Here is a 26,876-nt window from a genome sequence, read left to right as displayed (position 1 = left end):
ACAGGGAAAAGAAATAAAACATTCTTTATCTACTTCACACTAAACTTGACAGATTAAAGAAGTTATCATAAAATACAAAACCATAAAAAGATTGAAAGATTTAACTGCAAAAAGAAGAAATACGTAAGTATTGAATATATAATACATCATAAACAAATGTAAAGACAAATATAATATCTTGCTTCCCATGTTAGGTAAACTATTCCAAAGCACAGAATAAGATGAAAAACCCGCTACCATGCTGTAAGTAAGTGTATTCTAGATTGCAAAGCCAAGTAAGGAAAGCAAAGAATACAGGCCAATCTCATTTATGAACATAGATGCAAAAATCCTAAATAAAATATTAACAACATGAATCCCCACAATATATTGAAGATTACACACTCAAGCAAGTATATCCTATAAGAGTCTATCTATTAAATATAACTCACTATATAGCAATAGGGGGAGGTGAACTTAACAAATGTCCAAAAAAGAATATGACAAAATTTATCACCCACTAGTATTTCTTTTTTTTTTTTTTCTTTTTGAGAGAGAGCCTCACTTCTGTCACCCACACTGGAGTGCGGTGGCACAATCTCAGCTCCACAACCTCAGCCTCCCAGGTTCAAGCGATTCTCATGCCTCAGCCTCCCGAGTAGCTGGGATTACAGGCACGCACCATGATGCCCAGCTAATTTTTGTGTTTTTAGTAGAGACGGAGTTTCTCCATGTTGCCCAGGCTGGTCTTGAACTCCTGGACTCAAGCGATCCACCCACCTCAGCCTCCCAAAATGCTGGCATTACAGGCATGAGCCACCACGCCTGGCCACCAATTAGTATTAAACATCTAAAAAAAAGGACACTTAATAAGCACTTAATTAAAATAAACATATGTTAACTTATTTATATATAAATATGATATATAATATGTAAATATGTCTCTCATATATATATATATAAAATACTTAACAGTATAACATTACTGACATTCCCATTATAGTTAGGAGGAGATACCACCTACAACTCAACACTAAGCTGGAGCAGCCCTAGCCAACATAATCAGAAAAGGAAGAGGAATAAATATTGGAAAAGAGACTATGTGTTTATTATTTACAGATAAAATGACTATCTAGAACATCTAAAATGACATACTCACAAATTATATTATTGATAACATGCCTATATGCCAACAATGATAAATTTGAAAATGCAAGGAGAAAAAAAGATCAATTCTAAGTAGCAACCAAAATCACAAGCTAGTAGGGTGTGAAATCTAATTTGAATTTTAAAATTAGTTTTAAAAACATGAAGGAAGGCTGGCCACAGTGGTTCACGCCTATAATCCCAGATCTTTGGGAGGCCAAGGTAGGCGGATCACTTGAGGTCAGGATTTCAAGACTAGCCTGCCCAACATGGAGAAACCCCATCTCTAATGAAAATACAAAAATTAGCCAGGCATGGTGGTACATGCCTGTAATCCCAGCTACTCAGGAGGCTGAGACATAAGAATCACTTGAACCTGAGAGGCAGAGGTTGCAATGAGCCGAGATCGCACCACTGCACTCCAGCCTGAGCAACAGAGACTTTGTCTCAAAAATTAAAATTTAAAAAAATTTAAAAATTAGCCAGGCATGGTGGCACATGCCTGTGGTCCCAGCTATTCAGGAGGCTGAAGTAAGAGGATCACCTGAAAACATAAAAGGGACCTAAACAAATAAACCCTGCTTTTGATCAAAAAAGACTCAATACTATAAAGAGGTCAATTAAAAATGAGTTGAAAAAGTCAACGTGATCACAAATTCCAATCATGACCTTTTAATAGAAATTAACAAGCTTATCTTTTTTTTTTTTTTCTCTCGAGACGGAGTCTTGCTCTGTCACCCAGGTTGGAGTGCAATGGCACAATTTCGGCTTACTGCAACCTCCACCTCCTGGGTTCAAGTGATTCTCCTGCCTCAGCCTCCCAAGTAGCTGGGATTACAGGTGCATGCCACCACGCCCAGCTGATTTTTTGTATTTTTAATAGAGATGGGGTTTCACCATATTGGCCAGGCTGGTCTCAAACTCCTGACCTCATTATCTGCCCGCCTCAGCCTCCCAAAGCACTGGGATTACAGGCATGAGCCACTGCGCCCAGCCTAACAAGCTTATCTTAAAAATCAAATGAAAAAAAATGGGAAAGGATCTGAACAGGCATTTCTCCAAAGACATAATTACAGCCAATGAGCTTATGGAAAGATGCTCAACATCATCAGACATTAGGAAAATGTAAATCAAAACCGCAAGAAGTACTACCAGTCACACTCACTAAATTGTTTCCTTTAAAATGACTAACATTATGTGATATGAATTTCACATTGATAAAAAGTAATTTTTAAGATCTAATAGAAGAATGCCCAAAATAGATGAGAAATGTTTGCAAAAGAGTAACGAGAAAAGACCTGCTCTATCAAATTGAAAAACATCCTATGACACACTAGTAATTAAAAGATTATGATATTCAACTGGAAATTGGCAAAGACATCATTAGAAGGAAACAGAGAGTCTAGAAACAGACCTTAGGGAAATTATTTTAAAAGTATTTCAAATCACTAGGAGAGAGAACCACTCAAATGGTAATAGCACACCTGGCTATCTGTTTGAAGAAAAGTTAGATTCTTACTACACATAAAAAATAGGCCGGGCGCAGTGGCTCACAACTGTAATCCCAGCACTTTGGGAGGCCGAGGTGGGCGGATCACAAGGTCAGGAGATTGAGACCATCCTGGCCAACATGGTGAAACTCCATCTCTTCTAAAAATACAAAAAGTAGCTGGGTGTGGTGGCAGGTGCCTGTAATCCCAGCTACTCAGGAGGCTGAGGCAGGAGAATCGCTTGAACCCAGGAGGCAGAGGTTGCAGTGAGCCGAGATCACACCACTGCACTCCAGCCTGGCAAGAGGGCAAGTCTCTGTCGCAAAATAAATAAATAAATAAATACCTGACTCCGTCCCTAAATAAATAAATAACCTTCAGGCCTGGCACAGTGGCCTTGGGAGGCCAAGGCAGGTGGACTGCTTGAGCCCAAGAATTCAAGACCAGCCTGGGCAAAATGGTGAAACCCCATCTCTACAAAAAATACAAAAATTAGCCGGGCATGGTGGTGAATGCCTGTAGACCTAGCTACTTGGGAGGCTGAGGTGGGAGGGGATCACCTGAGCCCAGGAGGTCAAGGCTGCAGTGAGCTGAGATCATGCTACTACACTCCAGCCTGGGTGACAGAGTGAGACCCTGTTTCAAAATAAAAAAATAAATTAAATAAAAATAAATAAATTAAATAAACTGTAGGTGGCTTAAAGTGCTAAATGTTGGAAGTAAAATTATAAATACAGTAAGAACATAGGAAAAATAGCTTAAAACCTAGGAGTAAAGAAAGTCTTCTTAGTTAAGACGCAAAATACAGATGTCATAATGATGAAGTCTCAAATTTTAAAAATCAAAAACTTCTGTAAGCCAAAAGGAATCATAAAGACAAATCAATTGACTAGGAGAAAATATTTCTAACACATAAGAGTCCAAGGATTAATATACAGAATATGTAAAGACCTACAATCAATCTGAAAGAAGCAACTCCATTAAAACAAAATTGAAATTTTAAATGTAAAAACAGGTAAAAGAAATATTCTAATTTAATTGTATGTAAAGGAGATATTCTAATTTAATTGGTCAGTGTTTGCACACAGGCGTGAATATTCTTAAAGCTCCCCTCCCCTGGTGATTCTTATACACAAGGTAAAGAAGCACTGGGCCACACCTATTTGAGGAGCAGGAGGTGTCTCAGCCTGCCCAAGGCGAGGTAAAAGAGGAAAAAGCTAACACCCCCTTGAAGAGCTCCTCTGCAATGGGTTCCAGAGTGAGGATGGTGGAGTGCATGGAGACAGAATGCCTTAAAGGAGACTGGTTTCTTTTTATCCAGAAGGAAATCATTCTCTTTTACTTTCACAAGACCAAAACATATAAACCATATTCTCTGAGATGAATAAGGAAAATTACTACAAGATAAACTTATACATCTATGTGGAAGCAGCCCATGATTATTTGCAAAATCTGACCAAAACAAACACATTTGACGCTATGGGAAAAAAGCAAATCACATAAAAATATCTGCACTGTGATTCCATTTGATTAGTGTCAAAAACATGTAAAATTAAACCACAGTTTAGGGATACAAACTATGTGGTTCAAGTATAAAGAAAACACAAAATTCAGATTACCTCAGAAAGGAGAAAGGCACGGAGATCTTCAATGGCAACGATAATTTTGTTTTCTTAATCTGGTGGTTGTGTACATTGGGTATTCATTGTCCTGCTATTCTATATACCTTACACATATTTTGCATACATTACTTTGTAACTTTTCAATTACCAACAAATAAGACTATAGAATGCATATAAAAACAAACATAGTCTTTTAATTCTAGACTCAATCTTTTCCACTGAAAATCTGCCAGGTTCTATCATGTCCTTCTATCACCTTCTAGGAGTTAACAAAAACCTCGATTTTCATCTTTTCTTCTGAAGTTGTATCACAAGGAGACTCATGGAGGTAGGGCAGGGATACAAGAAAGGGCAATGGATCTTCTGATCAAACACAAACCACTGACAATCACTTCAGACCAGAACTCAAGAATAAAAACAAAAAACATGTGTAACACAATTAAAAGCACTGCAAGAAGAATGACGCAATTTTAACAGCTAGATATTTTTCCATTAATTATTTTCTAACTGATCAAAATTCCATGAAACCCATTTGAAATCTCAGCTTTCAATTCCTTTGAGATACAAATATTACACTGAGTCCAATTGAGTATTTGCAGTGTCAGAGCAAATTCTACATGTGGTGGGTAGTTTTGAGTTCAAGGACAGTGTCACATGTATTCCTTCCTACTGGCCAGAAGTTTCGAAGTCCCCGAGAATCAGGCCTGGGCTCTGCCCACAATACTATAATCTGAGTGTTCCTTTCATTAGCACAGTACAAGATCACACAATGACCCTTAAGCTGAGGCAGGATCCTGGATGCCTGAGGAAGTGGGATACTCTTTGGGTATGGTAAAAGCCAAAGGCTGAGACAATCAATAAATTAATTAGCATGAAGTATGCTGACTTCTTTGGAAGGAATTTTATGAACACAGGATTTAAGACTTCTTATACAATAAACAATACAATCACAAGTGCTAATAAAGTAGAACTAAGGGTGCTACAGCATGAAAATGTTATCAATCAATCAATAAACCTCTGAATTAATTATATATAAGATTGTACAGACAGACGGTCCTCAACTTATGATGGTTCAACTTATAATTTTTCAACTTTACAATGGTGCAAAAGCTATACTCATTCAGTAAAATTGTACTTCAAGGACCCCATGACCAGTTTTTCACTTTCAGTGCAGTATTTAATAAGTTACATGAGGTATTCAACACTTTATTATAAAAAAGACTTTGTGTGGCCGGGCGCGGTGGCTCACACCCGTAATCCCAGGCGTGGGAGGCTGAGGCGGGTGGATCACGAGGTCAGGAGATCGAGACCATCCTGGCTAACATGGTGAAACCCCATCTCTACTAAAAATACAAAAAATTAGCTGGGCGTGGTGGCGGGCGCCTGCTGTCCCAGCTACTCGGGAGGCTGAGGCGAGAGAATGGCATCAACCCGGGAGGCGGAGCCTGCAGTGAGCCAAGATCGCGCCACTGTACTCCAGCCTGGGCAACAGAGCAAGACTCTGTCTCAAAAAAAAAAAAAAAAAAAAGGCTTCGTGTTAAATGATTTTGCCAAACTTTAGGCTAACATAAGTGTTCTGAACACATTTAAGGTAAGCTAAGCTAAGCTATGATGTTCAGTAGGTTAGGTGTATTACAATCATTTTCAATTTGTAATTTTTTTTTTTTTTTTTTTTGAGAGAGGGTCTCGCTTTGTTACCCAGGCTGGAGTACAGGGGTGAGATTTCAGCTCACTACAACCTCCACCTCCCAGGCTCCAGTGATCCTCCCACCACAGCCCCCCAAGTAGCTGGGACTATAGGCACGCACCACCATATACCCAGCTAATTTTTTGTATTTTTGGTAGAAACAGGTTTCACGTTACCGAGGTTGGTCTCGAACTCCTGAGCTCAAGCAATCTGCCCGCCTCAGCCTCCCAAAGTGTTAGGATTACAGGCGTGAGCTACCGTGCCTGGCCCAATCTATGACATTTCCAACTTATGATGGGTTTATTGGAATGCAACGCCATCAGAAGTCAAGAAGGATCTGTATTAGGGAATTAAAGGAAATTTTAAAAGATACCTTCCCTGGATCAGAAGCATACAGTAGTTAAATAGAAAAGAGTTGTAATGTACACTATAGGGGTGATGGGTACACTAAAAGCCAACACTTCACCACTATGCAATTCATCCATGTAAAGAAAGCCTCTTGTACCCCTAAAACTATTGAAATAAAAACTGAAATAAATACTCCACAATTCAATCCAACCTCCCTTCTCATCTGCTTTCCATATTCGCATTCACTTCTTAAACAGGGGTGTGTGTCTGTGTGTGTGTGTGTGTGTGTGTGTGTGTGTGTGTATGTCTAAGACAGAAAGAGGAGAGAAAAAGAGAGTAAGAGAGAGAGAGAGAAGAAGGAGGACTGGGAATGAGAACATAGAAATAAGTGAGAATAAAGAACGGGAAAGTAATAGTTATTAGAATTGTATTCCAGAACAGCATTACCTCCAGGGCCTCTAAGGGAGCTTTCTTTCTCTAACCACATCCCTCTCCTCACTCCCTCAAGCTTGCAAGACTGCTCTTCCTTCTTCTTTTTTTTTTTTTTTTTTTTTTTTTTTTGAGACGGAGTCTCGCTCTGTCGCCCAGGCTGCAGTGCAGTGGCGCAATCTCAGCTCACTGCAAGCTCTGCCTCCTGGGTTCACGCCATTCTCCTGTCTCAGCCTCCCAAGTAGCTGGGACTACAGGTGCCTGCCACCACGCCTGGCTAACTTTTTTGCATTTTTTTAGTAGAGATGGAGTTTCACCATGTTAGCCAGGATGGTCTCAATCTCCGGACCTCATGATCCGCCTGTCTCAGCCTCCCAAAGTGCTGGGATTACAGGCGTGAGCCATGGCGCCCGGCCCATCCCTCATCTTTTTTTTAACCTCTCAGTTGAGTAACCCCATTTCTGCTTTCCCTTCCCTGGATTCTTGGCCTCAAAGAGATATAATATATAATAATAATATTGGAAAGAAATTATAGAATCCTGTTCCAACTGCCTCAGAGTCCAGAGCTCTTCATGCTAGTGACCTCATTATTTTGCACAGAGTCCCCTGAAGGGCCTGGTCAGAGGTTTCCTACATTCTTTTAGCTTGGCACTCTGGCATGGGCATAGTCCAGGGACACATTCCAATTTCCTAAAGCTGAAAAGTCCCATCTGAGATTCTAAGATCTTTAGTAAAACTAACCTTAATTGAATGCCGTTCAAAAGTGTAAACAGTAGATAAACCAGTTCAACTCTATACCCAAGTATTTGTTAAATTATGGTGAGACAAACGATAAAACTACTTATTTTTCAATAATTATTGTATTGTATTGAAGACTTTCCTTTATAAAAGGAAAGCAACCAAACGGATACAATAGTCTGAAGGGCATATATGTTTTCTAAATAAATAACATTAGTAATTACTTCTCTGAATACTATATCACTTTACTGTATTTTTAAGAGATGATTTGTTTATTCTATTAGCCTAAGAGATCAGAAGATTATAATACATCATTTTATCACTTATAATTTGAATAGCTTTATGTTCTGATAGCATTTACAATCAAGAAATATAAGCATTATTGATTCTAACATCTCCAAATCCCAGCATTTCTAAGTAAATAAATATATATACCTTATATGTTTGAGGAGACAGCTATGTAAAAAAAATTTTTTTTAAAAGAATTGTATTCCATATGTTCAAGAAGCTAAAGACTGGCTATGTTAAGAGACCTGGGATATTAAAAAAAAAAAAAGATCCAAATTAAACTTCTAGAGATAAAAACCATGTCAACTGAGATAAAAAATACACTGAATGGGACAACAGCAGATTAGACACCACAGAAAAAAAAAATTAGGAACTTCAAGATGTAGCAAGAGAAATTATCCAAAATGAAACAAAGAAGGAAAAAAGACTGAAAAAAAAATTGACAGCTGAGACCTTGAGGCTATTCCAGCCAGTCTGCTGCCAGGGACCCATGTTTTTGCTCCACCACTTAGAGCCTCTTGCCTTCCCCTAGGGAGGTGTCCTTCTGCTCCAACTTCCCTCCCCTGTCCCTTTTTGGCCCCTATGTGCTCCTCTTTTACTTAGACTTGTGCACACAGAGACAAGCACACCCCCTTGTCCCCCACTTCACCAATTTCTGGTGGCTGAAATCCACCCTCACAGACTTCAAAGGAAGATATTCTTGAGATAATGAAAAGTAACATCTTTGCATATGAAAGTAAAAAGGTTAAAGTATATATATATTTTTTAACTGTATTAGGAACATGGGAAGCTTTTTAAAAACAAGGTTTTATTTACTGTAGAGATGAATGCAAGTCAGAACCAATATCTCTTAGTCTACTTAATTAAAACCAGCTCATACATCCCTTAGGGGTTTATTATTAATTATTATTATTGTGGTTGTTGTTATAGTTGTTGTAATTATTAGTTGGGGTTTCTTTTGTTTTTCTTCACAGTTCTCCACATTAAACTCACAATATTGTGGGGAAAAGCCATAACTAAACTCTATGCTGCAGTGAGATATAGGAGTAATCAGCTCCCAGTAACATATGTAGCCCAAGTTGCAGGTTGTAATAATCACCAATGATTTAAAGCTTTTGGCTGGGTGTGGTGGCTCACACCTGTAATCCCAACACTTTGGGAGGTCTACGCAGGAGGATCCCTTGAGCTGAAGGAGTTCAAAACCAGCCTGGGCAACACAGTGAGACCCTGTCTCTATAAAAATAAAATTATATTTTAATGTAAATAAATAAAGCTTTATTTAGCCTTGATCTCTACCCTCATAGTCAGGTCTTCCCATATTTTATTACTAAAGTGGGAAAATGTATTATTTGTTTGTTGTTTTGCTTCTGTCCCAATATTAAACTATGAAATTTGTGATTTGTTTAAGTTCTGGGTGAATCATAGCTTTATCTGTATGTCCAGCTCATTTGTTTCTACGTATTTTGTTTGATTCTCTCTTTCTTTCAAGGCTTTTACAAAAATATATACGTGTGTGTGTGTGTGTATAAACATGTAAATATATACATACGGATCTTCTGAAAAGTGTGTTAAGTTCGTTCAAGTAATAGATAACTTTAATAGCCTTATATGGCAAAAAGGAATTGAATTTGCAGTTAAAAACTTTTCTACAAAGAAAACTTGAGACCAGATGGATTCACTGGTAAATTCCACTGAACATTTAAGGAAACTATACCAGTTCTATGCAAACTGTTCCAGAAAACCGAAGAAAAGGAACATTTTCCAATTCATTCAAGGTTTCCAGCGTTACCCTGATATCAAAAACAAAGATATTACAAAACACAGTTCAAACCAGTATCATTCATAAACAGAAATGCAAATTTTTTAAACCAGATTTTAGGAAATCAATTGCAACAATATATAAATAGAATAAGAATATGGCAGAATCAAGTGGGCTTTATCCCAGGAATGAAAGGTTACTTTTAGGACCAGGCATGGTGGCGCACGCCTGTAATCCCAGCACTTTGAGAGGCCGAGGTGGGCAGATCACCTGAGGTCAGGAGTTTGAGACCAGCTTGGGCAACATGGTAAAACCTCATCTCTACTAAAAACAGAAAAATTAGCCAGGCCTGGTGGCACACACCTGTAGTTCCAGCTACTCGGGAGGCTGAGGCAGGAGAATCGCTTGAACCCAGGAGGCAAAGGTTGCAGTGAGCTGAGATTGCACCACTGCACTCCAGCCTGGGTGACAGAGCGAGATTCCATCTCAAAAAGAAAAAAGAAAGGTTACTTTTAATACAGTCATGCATTCCATAACGACATTTCAGTCAATGACAGACATATATGCTATGGCAGTCCCATAAGATTATAGGGAAGCTGAAAAATTCCTAACACCTGGTGACAGTACAGCCATCCCAACAGTGTAGCACAACCCACTAGTCATATGTTTGTGTTGATGCTGGTGTAAACGAGTCTACTGTGGTGCCAGTCTCATATAAAAGTATGGCAGATACAATTACATACAGTATGCAATACTTGATAATAAGTGGCTATGTTACTGCTTTATGTATTTACCATACTTTTATCATTATTTTAGAGTATACTCCTATTTTTTATTTATTTATTTTTTTTATTTTTTTACTTTTTGAGACCGAGTCTCGCTCTGTAGCCAAGCTGGAGTGCAGTGGCGCGATCTCGGCTCACTGCAACCTCCGCCTCCCAGGTTCAAGCAATTCTCCTGCCACAGCCTCCTGAGTAGCTGGGATTACAGGTGCACACCACCACGCCCTGCTAATTTTTGTATTCCTAGTAGAGACAGGGTTTCACCATGTTGGCCAGGATGGTCTCAATCTCTTGACCTTGTGATCCATCTGCCTCGGCCTCCCAAAGTGCTGGGATTACAGGCGTGAGCCACCGTGCCTGGCCACTCCTACTTATTTAAAAAAGATGGGCCGGGCGTGGTGGCTCACACCTGTAATCCCAGCACTTTGGGAGGCGGAGGCAGGCAGATCACGAGGTCTGGAGTTTGAGACCATCCTGGCCAACACGGTGAAACCCTGTCTCTACTAAAAATACAAAAACTGGGCAGGGTGCGGTGGCTCACGCCTGTAATCCCAGCATTTTGGGAGGCCAAGGCAGGCGGATCACAAGGTCAGGAGATCGAGACCATCCTGGCTAACACGGTGAAACCCGTCTCTACTAAAAATACACAAAATTAGCCAGGGGTGGTAGCGGGCGCCTGTAGTCCCAGCTACTCAGGAGGCTGAGGCAGGAGAATGGCGTGAACCTGGGAGGCGGAGCTTGCAGTGAGCCGAGATGGCGCCACTGCACTCCAGCCTGGGCGAGAGTGCGAGACTCCGTTCAAAAAACAAACAAACAAACAAACAAACAAACAATGAGCTGGGCGTGGTGGCACGCACCTGTAGTCCCAGCTACTCGGGAGGCTAAAGCAGGAGAATCACTTGAACCCGGGAGGCAGAGGTTGCAGGCAGAGGTTGCAGTGAGTCAGATCGTGCCACTGCACTCCAGCCTGGCGAAAGACTGAGACTCTGTCTCAAAAAAAAAAAATGACAAAATAAACTGTACACCAAACCCCGACAACACACAATTTACCCATGTAACAAACCTGTACACGCACCTCCAAACCTAAAGTACAATTTGGAAATCAAATAAGTAATTTAACTGTAAAATGTTAACTGTAAAACAGCCTCAAGCAGGTCCCTCAGAAGGTATCCAGAAGAAGGCACTGTTACTGGAGATGACAGCTCCATGCATGTACTGCTCCCAAAGACTTTTCAGCAGGACAAGATGTCAAGGTGGAAGAGAGTGATACTGATGACCCTGACTCTATGTAGGCCTAGGCTAACGTGTGTGTTTGTGTCTTAGTTTTTAACAAAAAATTTTAAAAAGTAATAAATAGAAAAAAGTTTATAGAATAAGGACATAAGAGTATTTTTGTACAGCTGTACAATGTGTTTGTGTTTTAAGCTAAGTATTATTATAAGAATCAAAATATTATAAAAAATTAAAGTTTATAAAGTAAAAAAAGTCACAGTAAGCTAAGGTTAATTTATTATTGAAGAAAGAAAAATGTTTTCTATAAATTCAGTATAGCTTAAGTGTACTGTGTTTGTAAAGTCGACAGTAGTGCACAGTAATGTCCTCAGCCTTCACACTCATTCACCACTCACTCACTGACTCACCCGAGCAACTTCCAAGCCTGCAACTTCCATTCATGGTCAATGCCCTATACAGGTGTACCATTTTTTTATCTTTTATATTGTATTTTTACTGTACCTTTTCTATGTATAGATACATCTAAATACATAAATACTTAGCATTCTATTACAATTGCCTATGGTATTAAATGCAGTCACATGCTGTACAGTTTTGTAGCCTAAGCGCCACAGGCTTTACCATATAGCCTAGGTGTGTAGTAGGCTACAACATCTAGATTTGTGAAAGTACACTCTATGAGGTTTGCACAACAAAATTACCTAACAATGCATTTCTCAGAATGCATCTCCATTGTTAGGCAACAAATGGCTGTATTTGAAAATCGATGCGATATTTCACCATATTAACAAATGAAAAGTGGCTGGGTGCAGTGGCTCACACCTGTAATCCCAACACTTTAAGAGGTGACAGTGGGAGGATTGCTTGTGCTCAGGAGTTCAAGGCCAGCCTCGACCACATAACAAGACCTCATCTCTACTAAAAAACAAACAAACAAAAAAAAATCAGCCAGGTGTAGTATGTCTGTGGTCCCAGCTACTTGGGAGGCTAAGGTAGGAGGACTGCTTGAGCCCCAGAGGTCAAGGCTACTGTGAACCACAGTCATGCCACTGCAGTCCAGCCTGGAAAACAGAGCAAGACCCTGTCTCGAAGAAAAAAAAAATCATATGATCATCACAGTAGATTCAGAAAAAGCACTTAACAAAATCCAATGTTCACTCTCGAAAAAAAAAAAATCTCAGTAAACTAGAAATAGAAGAAAACTTCTCCAGTGATAAAATGCATATACAAATGGTGAAAGACTAAATGCTTTCTCCCTAAGAGAAGAAACAAGACAAGTAATCTGCTCTCACCATCTCTATTTAACATTGTTACTTGGGGATTGCAGCCAGTGCAATAAGAAAAAGAAAGAAAAGCCTGGAAAGGAAAAATTAAAACTGTATTCACAGATGACATAATCTTTACATAGAAAATCCAATGGAATCTATTAAAAAGCTCTAGGACGCCAGGCGCAGTGGTTCACGCCTGTAATCCCAGCACTTTGGGAGGCTGAGGCGGACAGATCATTTGAGATCAGGAGTTTGACGCTGGCCTGGCCAACATGGTGAAACCCCGTCTCGACTGAAAATACAAAAATTAGCCGGGCGTGGTGGCACACACCTGTAATCCCAGCTACTCAGGAGGCTGAGGCAGAAGAATTGCTTGAACCTGGGAGTTAGAGGTTGCAGTGAGCCAAGATTGCGCCACTGCACTCCTACCTGGGCAATAGAACGAGACTCCAACTCAAAAAAAAAAAAAAAAAGTCTAGGACTAATAAGAACTAAGTGAGCTTAGCCAGATTGATGGAGAAGATTAATGTAAAAAAATCAATCATATTTCTATATACTAGTGTCAATCAGAAATATAAATTTTAAAAATATAATTTTAATAGTGTATTAGTCCATTCTCACACTGATAGAAAGAAATACCCAAGACTGGGTAATTTATAAAGGAAAGAGGGTTAATTGACTCAGTTCCACACGGCTGGGAAAGACTCAGGAAACTATAATCATGGTGAAAGAGGAAATAGGCATGTCTTACACGGCAGCAGCAGGCAAGTGAGAGAGCATGTGAGAACAAAGGAAAAACTACCATTTATGAAACCATCAGATCTTGTGAGAATTCACTATTACAAGAACAGCATGGGGGAAACCAGCCCCATAATCCAGTTACTTCCCTCCCTCGACACGTAGGGATTACAATTCAACATGAAATTTGGGTGGGGACCTAAAACCAAACCATATCAAATAGCACCAAAAACTATGAAATACTTACGGATAACTAAACATTGACAGTTTTCTTAAAGGTTAAGCATATACCTATTATATGATCCAGGCATTCTACTCCTAGGTATTTAACCAAGAGGAATAAAAACATATGTCCATACAAAGCCTTGTAAACAAATTTTTATAGAAGCCTTATTTGTTAATAACTAAAACTGGAAACAACCAACATGTCCATTGGTAGGTAAATGTATTAATAAACTGAGGTACATCCATACAATGCAATATTACTCGGCAATAAAGAGGAATCAGCTACTAATACACTTAACAACAGGGATGACTCTCAATTATGCTGAGTGAAAGAAGGATAACTACATATTGTGTGGTTCCATTTATATAAAATAAGAGGAAATTCTAGGAAATGAAAGTTAATGTACAGTGATAAAAACATCAGTTAGGCCAGGCGCAGTGGCTCACGCCTGTAATCCCAGCACTTGGGAGACCGAGGCGGGCGGATCACGAGGTCAGGAGATCAAGACCAGCCTAGCTAACACAATGAAACCCCGTCTCTACTAAAAATACAAAAATTAGCTGGGCATGGTGGCAGGTGCCTGTAGTCCCAGCTACTGGGGAGACTGAGGCAGGAGAATGGTATGAACCTGGGAGGCGAAGCTTGCAGTGAGCCAAGATCATGCCACTGCACTCCAGCCTGGGTGACAGAGCAAGACTCTGTCTCAAAAAAAAAAAAAAAAAAAAAAATCAGTTATCTGGGATAGGGATCAGGGAGCCAGGGGTATGAAAACAGCTTTGGGCATAATAGATATGATCAATGTCCTGTTTGTGATGATAGTCTTACAAGTACACACATATGTCAAAACTTAACAAACTGTACACTTTAGAGTTTATAACCTGTCAACTATACCTCAATAAATCAGCCTTAAAAATATGGTCTTAACCAATAATAATCCTACACAACACAAATTGGGCCCTAATTCATTTATTAAAAATTGTTTTTTGTTAATAAGACATATTTCAGTCATAAAACTTATACGGCATCCTTACTTGCAAACTATTATAAAAGACTGATTTGAACTGGCAAAAATTCAGTGAAACATAAAGAAAATAAATGCATTATTTCAACAAAAAAATCTCAGAACAATTTTTCATTTACAAAACTTAACTAAAATTAAAAATAAACATGTAAATTTCTGACCTTGTTTAATACTGTGCCGTAAGTAAAAGGATTAAACAAAAATAATAATAGCTCCTTCTTGGTATAACTGTTGCTAGAGTTTTGCATTCAACCTTTTAAAAGTGATTAAAGCTAACAGTGGCAGACATCAGAGAAAGAGGCAACTATTTCCCATGTGGAAAGCTGGTCTCTAAAAAAATGAAGTTAAACAGAAACGTTTGGGGCTTCTCTCTGAATCCCTCAGCATCTAGATAATCACCACAAACTTTTCCTCATCAAAGCCTAATGGGAAATAGAAACAATCCAATTTCATTAGAGGAGGACCAAAAAGGAACTTATAATGCAGAATTCTTCAATTAGCATTATATAACTTCCTGCCTCATCCAGTTTGGGTCACACAACCTCTCAGTGTCTACCAGACACTCCACCAATACTTTACTGAGGGCAGGGTACTTCATCAGCCCTTCTCCCCTCATGATTTCATCAGAGATAATTTCAAGGTACTTTGCACCACATGAAGTCCCTTCCTACCAGTGTGACCAGTGTCTCATCTGTCATCATTAGTACATCCCAGAGGCAGCCTGTTATTAGGGCAAGAAAGAAATCAAAAGTAGGTGGACTAACAGTTGACTAAACTTCATCAAGTCTTGCCTCAACATAACTGGTCACGTAATAACTACTCTAAGGCACCAAGTTCTTGCTATGGTTCCAAATAAAATACCTTCTATACGAAAAACCCTTCAAATCCTTCTACTTCATGTTACATGACAAAAAGGAGCATCTTCTGCCATTCTACCACCACTCTCAGTTTAATAAAGACAACAAGATTTCTGGGATGGGCACAGTGATTCATGCCTGTAACTCCAATATTTGAGAGGCTGAGGCAGGAGGATCACTTGAGGCCAAGAGTTTCAGACAAGCCTGAGCAACATAGCAAGACCCTGTCTCCACAAAAAAAAAAAAGTTTTTTAACTAGCTGGGCATGGTGGCTCATGCCTGTAGACCCAGCTACTCAAGAGGCTCAGGTGGGAAGATCAGTCGAGCCTGGGAGTTCAAGGTTACAGTGAGCTATGATCACACTACTGCACTCCAGCCTGGGCAGCAGAGTGAGATTCTGTCTCAAAAAGGCCAGGCAGTGGCTCACGTCTGTAATCCCAGCACTTTGGGAGGGCAAGGCGGGTGGATTGCTTGAGGTCAGGAGTTTGAGACCAGCCTGGCCAACATGGTGAAACCCCGTCTCTACTTAAAATACAAAAAATTGGCCAGGCGTGGTGGCGTAAGCTTGTAGTCCCAGCTACTCACGAGGCTGAGGCTGGAGAATCACTTCAGCCCACAAGGCGGAGGTTGCAGTAAGCTGAGATCGTGCCACTGCACTCCAGCCTGGGCAACAGAGTAAGTCTCCGTCTCAAAAAAAAAAAAGAAGAAGAATTCTGGTCAAGTCTCCACTCCCTGACATCACCAAAAATGGTATCGATGGCCAGACCTCAGAGGGATCTATCCACTCATTCCAGGCCCAGTTTTACTTTTACTCATGCTCAATAGCATTTCGTTTCATGAAACTCCTTCTGTAAAACAAAAACTTTTTGAAGGATAAAATAAAAGGACAGGCTGGGCATGGTGGCTTACATCTATAATCCCAGAACTTTGGGAGGTTGAAGCAGGAGGATCGCCTGAGCCCAGAAGGTTGAGGCCACAGTAAGCCGTGATCTCACCACTGCACTCCAGCCAGGGCAACATGGACGTGGCATCAGAGGGTCTGCTTTGATTAGAGCACTGTTCTCTTCCTGTGCATCTTGTAGACATCAGTTAAAATGTCATTTCAGTGATTTCTCTAAAACACTTGTCACAGCCATAGTTTTGCATTTGTGTGATTATTTGAGTATCATCTGCTGAGGACAGAGATCATATGTGCATTCACTCTCCCCCATCTCCAAGGACAAGCATAGTGCCTAGTACCAAGTAAGCACTCAAATATTATATTTGATGATTAAGTGAATAAATGAACACTAAGTCTATAAGAAAGCAACAAAACATCTTTTAAGAGGACTTAAAAGTTTGATCATCTTCACAAATGTATCTTTGGTGGATGCCCAAAGCAACTGAGTCCCCTTATTAAACATTAAACTAAAAAAAAAAAAAAAAGTCAATTCAGATGTCTACATAAATTGCTCTGGCCTTCAGTGTCTCAAGGCAAATGCTGAGCATCAAAGGCTGATAGGCTAAACACACACACTCTCCTTATATAAAGCATACCTACTGGTTGCTAAGTAACAGTTGTTTTTGGTAATTCCTGATACCACCGCTGCTACATAGGAAGCACTTCGGAAATACCAGTCAAATAAAAAAGAGCAACATTTCACAAGACTCTTGAGCATGAATGAAACAGTAACTACTTAAACTGTGGTGTTTCATATAAACCTAACACCAAATGCAGAAGCAAAGAAACTCTAAGTGGCAAAGCCCTCAGCTAGTAACTTCACTATTTTAGATCTCAAACAGGAAAAATGTCATATAGATTTGTACTAAGACTATTTGAAAGAAAAAGATCACAAATCAAGTGACCTGAAAGCATTAAATAAGAACTTCGAAATGCCACATGGAACTATTTCCCAAACTCTTAAGAATATAAGGAAAGGAATTAGGACTTCCTGTCCTCTCCAATACAAATACAAATTATATCTGTACTTTAGAGACAAATCAAGTCCCATTTAATCCAGAAATGATTTCTCCACCCTCTGACCTACTACAGCACTTAATATCTGTACCACATATTTTGCATTTAAACAAATGTCCATTTTATTGCTTTCCTAATAATTTCATGTGTGCACTTTTATTTCTTTTATATCCTTTAAAGTGTATAATGCTGTAGATGCTTAATAAATAGTTATTAAATTGGAATGAAATTATAGTTTTAAATGAATTTTGATATAGAAACTCCCACATTTTATTCCCAAATAATGTCATTTCCAAAAACGGTTCACACGCCTCAGTTTTAGCTCCATCATCATCAGATTAAAAATAAAGTTGTTATCCAACCATGTTCAAATAAGGCTTACAGTTTTCTTAGTACAGCTCATTCAAACTCAAATCAGGGGAGGTTTTCCAGTGCCATAGTGTCTTCTGAAGTGTAAGTCCATGCTATTAACAACACCTGCTCCTACTTTCTTCAATGTAGCAAATTTCACTTGAAATATTTCTCAAACCCCAAACCTAGTCAGTCCCGGGAAGATTTCCTTCTGCAGAAAACTTGTAAGACACAAAAATCTAAGCTACAGAATATACTAACCACACCTCACTCACAACTGGGAAGCAAATTCCCCAGAAAAGGATCAGTTCAAGATGTACAATTAAATGAGTCTCACATCTATAGAACAATGGAACAGAACAGAAAACTCAGAAATAAAGCCACACACCTACAACCATATGATCTTCAACAAACTGACAAAAAACAAATGGAGAAGGGACTCCCTATTCAATAAATGGTGCTGGGATAACTAACTAGCCATATGCAGAAGATATAAAACTGTATATATTTCATGATATACATAATGGGTTAAAGATTTAAATGCAAAGACCTCAGTCAGGCACAGTAGCTCATGCCTGTAATTCCAGCACTTTGGGCAACTGAGGCAGGCAGATCTTTTGAGCCTAGGAGTCAGAGACCAGCCTGACAACATGGTAAAAACCACATCTCCATAAAAAATACAAAAATTAGCTGAACGTGGTAGTGCGCACCTGTAGTCTCAGCTACTCGGGAGGCTGAGGTGGGAGGATCACTTGAGCCTGGGAAATTGAGGCTGCAGTGAGCTGCAGTCACGCCACTGCACTCCAGCCTGGGTGACAGTGAGACCCTGTCTCAAAATAAAATAAAAGACCTCGAGCTATAAAAATCCTAGAAGAAAACCCAGGAAATACACTTCTTGACAGTGACCTTGGCAAATTTTTGGCTAAGTCCCCATAAGCAACTGCAGCAAAAACAAAAATTGACAAGTTGGAACTAATTAAACTAGAGCTTCTGCACAGCAAAAGAAATTATCAACAGATTAAACAGACAACCTACAAAATGGGCGAGAATATTCACAAACTATGCATCTGACAAAGGTCCAATATCCAGAATCCCTATGGAACTTAAATCAACAAGCAAAAAACAAATAAGCCCATTTTTAAAAATGGCCAAAGGACATGAACACTTCTCAGAAGAAATACAAAAAGAAAAGACCACGACATACAAGCAGCCAACAAATATATGGAAAACATGATCATGACTAATTATCAGAGAAATGCCAATCAAAACCACAATGAAATACCATCTCACACCAGTCAGAATGGCTATTATCAAAAAGTCAAAAAACAACAGATCTTCATTAGGCTCCCTTGGAAAGGGAACATTTAAACACTGTTGGTGGGAATGTAAATTAGTTCAGCCACTGTGGAAAGCAGTTTGGAGATTTCTCAAAGAACTTAAAGAGCCACGATTTCATCCAGCAATCCCATTGTTGGGTATATAACCAAAGGAAAACAGACCATTATACCAAAAAGACATATGCAGTTGTATGTTCACGGCTGAGCTATTCACAACAGCAAACACACGGAATCAACCTAGGTGACCATCAATGGTGGACTGGAAAAAAAAAATGTGGATGTACATGATGGAATACTATGCAGCCACAAAAAAAGGAAGATATCATGTCCTTTACAGCAGCACAGATGGAGCTGGAGGCCATAATCCGAAACGAATTAGCACAAGAACAGAAAACTAAACACCACACGTTCTCACTTATAAGTGGGAGCTAAACATTGAGCACACTTACAAGTGGGAGTAGAAACATTGAGCGCACATGGACATAAACATGGGAACAGTCGGCCGGGTGCGGTGGCTCACGCCTGTAATCCTAGCACTTTGGGAGGCCAAGGCGGGCGGATCACGAGGTGAAGAGATCGAGACCATCCTGGCTAACATGGTGAAACCCCGTCTCTACTAAAAATACAAAAAAATTAGCCGGGCGTGGTAGCGGGCGCCTGTAGTCCCAGCTACTCGGGAGGCTGAGGCAGGAGAATGGCGTGAACCCAGGAGGCGGAGCTTGCAGTGAGCCGAATCGCGCCACTGCACTCCAGCCTGGGCGACAGAATGAGACTCCGTCTCAAAAAAAAAAAAAAAAAAAAAAAAAGGTAACGGTAGACACTGTAGACTACTGGAAGGAGGGGAGAGATGGGGGATGTGGGTTGAAAAACTACCTACTGGGTTCTATGCTCAATACCTGGGTGCAATATACCCATGTGACTAACCTGCATGCGTATCCCCTATATCTAAAAGTTTACTTAAAAAAAAAAAAGACTATGATCAATAAAGCAGATAAAGTGTATCACTGCGGAAAGCGCAAACGTCAAGAACATGTTATAATTAAGCGGCTGCCCTTCAAGATTCCCGAGGCTCCCCATCCCTGCCAGTCCTGAACATCTCGATCAAGACCCTAGAGAACGCGTCCACAGGTGACCCGAGCAACGGGAGGCGTCCTCTCTACAGCAACAGGCTCTAATTCTGGTCTCGTTCCCCTCACGCCATCCTAGGCTACAAGGGCCCCGGCGCCATAAGCGCGGCCTGGGAGGCCGGGTCGGTCAGGAGCGGAGAGTGGGGAGCTGGGGACATTGAGGGAGATGCGGGACAGGGAAGACGCGTGGGCCGGGGAGCAACGCCAGAGGCGGAAGACGCTCGTCCCGGGCCGCCACCACAGGTGCCGGGCGAAGCGCCGCGGAGCCCCCCAGAGGCCAGACCCCGGGTCGGTCCCGAGGGGGGTCGTGCAGCACTAGGAGGTGCAGGGGGCAGGCGAGTTAGGGCCTCACCGTTTCTCCCCGGAGGCCGGCGCCGCCGCAGTCCCGCAGTTGCTAAGGAGAATGCTCTTCCGGGTCACGGGCGCGGCGTTCTAGAGAGCGACGGTGGCCGGGCGAGGCCGAGAGCGAAGCGCGCGGGGTGTGTGCGCGGTGCAGGAGCTCGTAGTCGGCGGTTCAGCTGCGACAAGGGTGAAATGGCCAGGCCAGGGGCCGCCGCGCCTTCTCCGGCCTCGCTCGCGGGGACAACTGGCTGCAACGGTTGGCTCCCAGTGGGCGGCCTCTGAGACGCCTTGTGCCAGGCGCCGGCTGGCTCCGGGCCCCTCTTCCACCGGCAGGAGCCTTCCAGACCCGGCTCCTGAACCTCCAGGCTCTGCTCCACTGGGCCAGGTCTTGCACGGCAGACGCCGCCGGCCCCTTTCCTGTTACAAGGCTTTGCTCATTGTTTCATTTACTCACTGCTCATTTGTTGGACAACTGCTTGGGGCGAGGTGCAGTGCTGGCACTGGGGATACAGAGATGGACAACCCCCGCATGGTCCCTGCCCTCAGGATGTGAGGCTGATGGCAGAGCAAGCAGATGACGTCCCGCACGTGGGGATGATCGAAGGAAAGGAGACTAGGGGAGCCTGCCCAAGAGGCCCACCCAGACACGGGTGGGGAGCAGCTGATGTTGGAGACGTCGACCTAGTAGAAAGGGTTGGAAGAGGGTTTCAGGTGAGAGAGGAAGCGCAGCTGAGAAAGCCCCCGACAGTTCAGCCCGCCCAGGGAAGCGTGTTGAGAGGAAACAATCGTTAAGTACGGGACCTAGGAAACACCAATATTGTAGATGTGAGCAAAGGAAAAGGAAATCCAAAGAGCAGCCAGAACGTTCGGGAGAGCACAAGAGGAAAGAATGCCAGTAAGGGGATGGCCGCCATTCTCAAGCTATGGAGATCAAGTGTCCATTGGTGACCATAGAAAAATCAAACTTCCCTTTGGGAGGCCGAGGCGGGCGGATCACCTGAGGTCGGGAGTTCGAGACCAGCCTGACCAACATGGAGAAACCCCGTCCCTATTAAAAATAAAAAATTAGCCAGACGTGGTGGCACATGCCTGTAATCCCAGCTACTTAGGAGGCTGAGGCTGGTGAATCGCTTGAACCCGGGAGGCGGAGGTTGCAGTGAGCCGAGATCGCACCATTGCGCTCCAGAAAAGAAAAAAGAGAGAGGGAAGGAAAGACGGGAGGGCAGGGCAGGGTAGGGATCAAACTTCGGGAATACAATGTGGACAGATGCTTGAGTCTGTATGGAGTCCACCACCGTATGCTCCATATTGAAAAAGGAAAAGAGATGCATTAAATTGTGCCTATATTTCTTTCTCTCTCTCTCTTTTTTTTTTTTTTTTTTTTTTTTTTTGAGACGGACTATCGCTCTGTCGCCCAGGCTGGAGTGCAATGGAGCGATCTCGGCTCACTGCAACCTCCGCCTCCTGGGTTCAAGCAGTTCTCCTGCCTCAGCCTCCCGAGTAGCTGGGACTACAGGCGCGTGCCACTACTCTCGGCTAATTTTTGTATTTTTAGTAGAGACGGGGTTTCACCGTGTTAGCCAGGATGGTCTCAATCTTCCGCCCATCTTGTCCCAAAGTGCTGGGATTACAGGTGTGAGTCACCGCACCCGGCCAGTGCATTGCAGTAGTCTAAACAAATTCAGGGTTCCCCTTAATAACTATGAGCTCCATGAAGGTGGAAAACTTTGCATCTGCAGTACCTGCCACACACATAGGCCTCAATCAATGTTTGCTTAAAGACTAAATGAACCCAAGGAACCTTTGTTTTTTAATGTTCACACAGACCTTTCTAGAACCCTCAGGAAAACTGTGATTTCAGCAAAACTTGTCTTTGAAATGTAGAGGGTAGAGGAAGCCCAGCAAGGACAGGAGGCAGAGGGTGTCAGGCGTCCAGGGATTCAGTGGATAGGAGAGGGGCCAGTGGGGACAGGAAGGGGAAGACCTAGAAGAGGAAGAGAACAAAGGATTGAAATAAAATCTGTGGCCGGATGCAGTGGCTCATGACTATAATCCCAGCACTTTGGGAGGCCAAGGCGGGCTGATCACTTGAGGTCAGGAGTTCGAGACCAGCCTGGCCAACATGGTGAAAACCTGTCTCTACTAAAAATACAAAAAATTAGCCGGGCATGGTGGTGGGTGCCTGTAGCCTCAGCTACTCGGGAGGCTGAGGCAGGAGAACTGCTTGAACCTGGGAGGTGGAGGTTGCAGTGAGCCTAGATCGGGCTACTGCACTCCAGCCTGGGAGACAGAGCAAGACTCCGTCTCAAAAAATAAAAAAAGAAAAAGAAAACCTGAGATTTCAGGACTAGAAATAGGAGGTGAAGCCAAGGAAACCAAAAATAATTAAAAGTAGGAATAGAGAATCAAGGACAAGAGCAGAGGAAGTAGGGCTGAGACCATTATTAAGTTCAACGGACAAATCTCATTTTGATTGGTCGTTTGTCAAAGTGTGCTGCCTGCCTTTGTGTAGGCTACAGGGCTAGGGTGGACATATCACTGTGCCCTCTTTTTTTTTTGTGGGGGTCGGGGGATGAAGTCTCACTCTGTCGCCAGGCTGGAGTGGAGTGGTGCAATCTCGGCTCACGAGGCATGTCCCACCACACCCAGCTAATTTTTGCATTTTTAGTAGAAACGGGGTTTCACCATGTTGGCCAGGATGGTCTCGATCTCTTGGCCTCGTGATCCGCCCACCTCGGCCTCCCAAAGTGCTGGAGTTACAGGCGTGAGCCACAGCGCCCAGCGCACTGTGCCCTCTTAAGTGATGTGAGCCCTGGCTTCCTCACGTGGGCTAAAGGAAGATCACAACACACTCTGGAGTAGACTTGCGGCAAGAGGCTTATCCCACTAGCATATGTTCGTTCACTCCATTACTTCAGTATGTTCCTGTTGAAACAAGTATTACAATAAGCTCCCTGAAAAGAGATAGAGGTAATATTCTTTGAAAGACAACAGATCTCTCCATAACAGATGTGACAGGTTATCTGTGTCAGAAAACCAATAAATTCAAAATGTATGGCTGAAGAATTTAGAAACACCAAGATATGGGTCAAGTGGGCTATCTTGGTCCTTTAGGAGTGCTATAACACAATACCATAGATTGAGTGGCTTATGAACAACAGAAATTTGTTTATCGTGGTTCTAAAAGCTGTGAAGTCCAAGATCAAGGCACTAGCAGATTCCATCTCTGGCGAACCATTTCCTGGTTCATAGATGGCCTTCTTGTCCTGTTGTGACATGATAGGAAGAAGGCTAGCTAGCTGGCCTCTCACAGGCCTCTTCTTAGTAGAACACTAATCCCATTAGTAAGAACTCCACTCTCATGACCCAAGTACTTCCCAAAGCCCCCACCTCCAAATACCATCACACTGGGATTAGGGTTTCAACACATGAACTTTGAAAGAACACAGACATTTAGTCCATAACAGTCTGTTATGAAGTCCAAGCCTTTCTGGAAGTTTAGGGCTTATACACAGCTGTGGTTGCCCCAGAACCTCTCAGTCCCAGCCTGACCTGAATTCTTAGCAACCACCACCCCTAACCCAGCCTTCTGGACTAACATCTACTCAGTCACAAAAGCAGACACCATGGAGTCATCCCTGACTCCACTTTCCCTCATCACCACGCCCACACCCTAACAATCCAGTCCCTGAGCAGGTTCTGAGGATTGTCTCCTCCCCACCCAATTCCACTGCCACCAAGGACAGTGAAAGAAGCAAACAACCAAGCAACTCAGGGTCAATAACAAGTGTTGCAACCTCAGAGATGAGTCAAGGTGATAAAGGTGGGGTGTGTGTGTGTGAAAGTGTAATAACCAAATCAAACACCAAAACTCCAGGGAGATAAGATGGAATACATTCATTCAACATATTTTAGTTGCCTTTCACATGATAATTTTATCATAAAGGCAGTAAAAGATAATGAAAGGACTATTAAAAAGGGTAAAGAAATACTAAGAATCAAACACATTCCAAGAACCAAAGTGAAGCAGGATTTGCTGGCCTTTTCGAGGCCCCAGTTCTGTTGAGGGATATGTTAAAGTGCCAGGAGCCTGGCCTTCACCAAGGCTGAGAGCGCCATGGTGAATAGAAATGGTGTCTCACCATTCCCATATCTACTGTTTTTGGCGTCCTCAACTGCAACGACTACACCCATCCAGACCACTAATTCCAACATACAATTTTGGTCTGATTAAAGTCTATTTTTGCTCTTCTCTCAATTTAAACTTAATGTTTTTAAAAAATACATTTTCTTTTTTCTATATATAGTATTCTTTTTTCTCTTAAAATTTTTTTTTTTTTTTTTTGATACGGAGTCTTGCTCTGTCTCCAGGCTGGAGTGCAGTGGCGTGATCTCAGCTCACTGCAACCTCTGACTTCTGGGTTCAAGCGATTCTCCTGCCTCAGCCTCCCAAGTAGCTGGGACTACAAGTGCGCACCACCATGCACAGCTAATTTTTGTATTTTTAGTAGAGACAGGGTTTCACCATGTTGGCCAGGATAGTCTGGATCTCTTAATCTCGTGATCTGCCTGCCTCAGCCTCCCAAAGTACTGGGACTACAGGCATAAGCCACCGCGCCCAGCCTTAACTTTGAAAATCTAAATCCTATGAGAATATTTCTTTTTCTTTGGCCTCTGAGGTCTTAGCTTAATTTCTCTTTTACCTTCTGGTTCCTATTTAAAATGTCATCTTTTTAAATATTTTACCTGTTAATTTTATTTTATTGGGATGTTATCAACATATTATGCTTAACTTTTTAGGTTTAATTTTTTTGTTTTGTTTTCTAGTGCTTTCCTATTTTCTTTTTTAATTTCATAAACGCTACTTTAAAAGTGGATTTTATGCTTGAACCCGGGAGGCAGAGATTGCAGTGAGCTGAGATTGTGCCATTGCACTTCAGCCTGGGAGACAGAGCAAGACTCTAAAAAAAAATAAGAAATTAAAGTGGATTTTAGAAAATTCCCTGATTTACAGTGTTGCCCTATTCTTTCTACATTTTTATTCCCACGTTTTTAGCTTTAAATCTGTCTTAATTTTTATATTCTGTCATCATCCTATTTTATCTTTTCTTTCTCCTATCTTCCATCTTGCATATTTTTTTCTGGTTTTGAAATTTCTCTTTTAATCACAGACACATCTCACCAGCTACAAGTGGCATCTAATAATTTTTACGCTTTAAAAGAGAAAAAAAGAATGGCATTCAATTCACAAAACCCAGAATGCTTGTACCTTTGTTTTGTTGGGGAATTCACTGAAGAGGGAGGTACAAGATTTTACTTTCTTCTGTACCTTACTGCCTGCCAGAGACCAGCCTCATATGAAGCTGGTATAACAAAAAGGGATTTCTTGTGTTGCAAATCCAATACAGCAGCAATTCAGCATAGCACTTAGGACAGAGGGAGCCAAACTGCTGGGTTCAAATCCAACTCAACCAGTTACTCACTGTGTGTGACCTTGGACAAGTTACTCAACCTCTCTGCCTCTCTGTTTTCCTTGCCTGTGAAATGTAGATAATGATAGTCATATCACCTCATGAGGTTGATATGAGATTTAAATGAGTCAATGCATGTAAAGTACTTAGAACAGTGCCTGAGCACATTGTGAATATATATTTACTAACATTGTCATTTAATAAGAAGAGGTCACTCTTAGGAGTGAAAAATGACTACGTGGCCAGGCACAGTGGCTCACTCCTATAATGCCAGCACTTTGGGAGGCCAAGATGGGTGAATTGCTTGAGCCCAGGAGTTTGAGACCAGCCTGGACAACATGGCGAAACCCTGTCACTACCAAAAAAATACAAAAATTAAGTGGGCGTGGTGGTGCACACCTGTAGTCCCAGCTACTTGAGAGGCTGAGGTGGGAGGATCACTTGAGGTAGGAGGATCGCTTGAGCCTGGAGGCAGAGGTTGTGGTGAGCCAAGATTGCGCCACTGCACTTCAGCCTGGGTGACGAAGCGAGACTCCATCTCAAAAAAACAGGACTGTAAATTGACCATCCATGGAGTATATGGATTAGGGGCCCACTGGATCCAATCAGTTGAGCCAAGGAAACAGATTTACTTAGCGGAATTATGACTGCCCAGGTCGTAGGGGCTGGGAGGTTATGTA

The 26,876-nt window shown here is 41.8% G+C and overlaps 1 protein-coding gene across 4 annotated transcripts in view; it reads right to left on the bottom strand.

Annotated features, from left to right (window-relative positions):
- Positions 1-22,581, bottom strand: part of DIS3L2 (DIS3 like 3'-5' exoribonuclease 2) — a 368,917-nt gene extending 346,336 nt beyond the window's left edge. Inside the window, exon 1 of one of the 4 annotated variants that reach the window (XR_010109551.1) lies at positions 20,736-22,581. The gene's annotated coding sequence lies outside the window, so the exon portion shown is untranslated. Of the gene's footprint in view, positions 1-19,705; positions 20,710-20,735 lie in introns of those variants that run through there. The other 3 variants (XM_063595621.1, XM_003821873.5, XM_063595620.1) reach the window with 3 other exon arrangements.
- Between the last annotated feature and the right edge of the window lie 4,295 nt (positions 22,582-26,876).

This window comes from Pan paniscus, chromosome 13 (genome assembly GCF_029289425.2).
Source record: "Pan paniscus chromosome 13, NHGRI_mPanPan1-v2.0_pri, whole genome shotgun sequence".
Taxonomy (NCBI): Eukaryota; Metazoa; Chordata; class Mammalia; order Primates; family Hominidae; genus Pan; species Pan paniscus.
This window is presented reverse-complemented; position numbering and strand designations above follow the sequence as displayed.